Below are 236 nucleotides of genomic sequence, written 5' to 3'. Positions count from 1 at the left end.
TTGCAATGTTGAAACATACTGGCATAAATTTCGAACTGCTCACCGATATTGATATGATCATATTCATCGAACGCGGTATACGAGGTGGCCTGAGTCAATGTTCGGATAGATACGCACACGCCAATAACAAGTACATGCAGTCTTACAACCCGTTGAAACCATCGTCTTACAACCCGTTGAAACCATCGTCGTACTTAATGTACTTTGACGTAAACAATTTGTATGGATGGGCAATG

Source organism: Odontomachus brunneus, unplaced genomic scaffold, assembly GCF_010583005.1.
Source record: "Odontomachus brunneus isolate Ranch 3 - 2012 unplaced genomic scaffold, Obru_v1 Obru_scaffold_246, whole genome shotgun sequence".
Taxonomy (NCBI): domain Eukaryota; kingdom Metazoa; phylum Arthropoda; class Insecta; order Hymenoptera; family Formicidae; genus Odontomachus; species Odontomachus brunneus.
The sequence above is the reverse complement of the archived record's forward strand: the minus strand, read 5'-3'. Positions refer to the sequence as shown.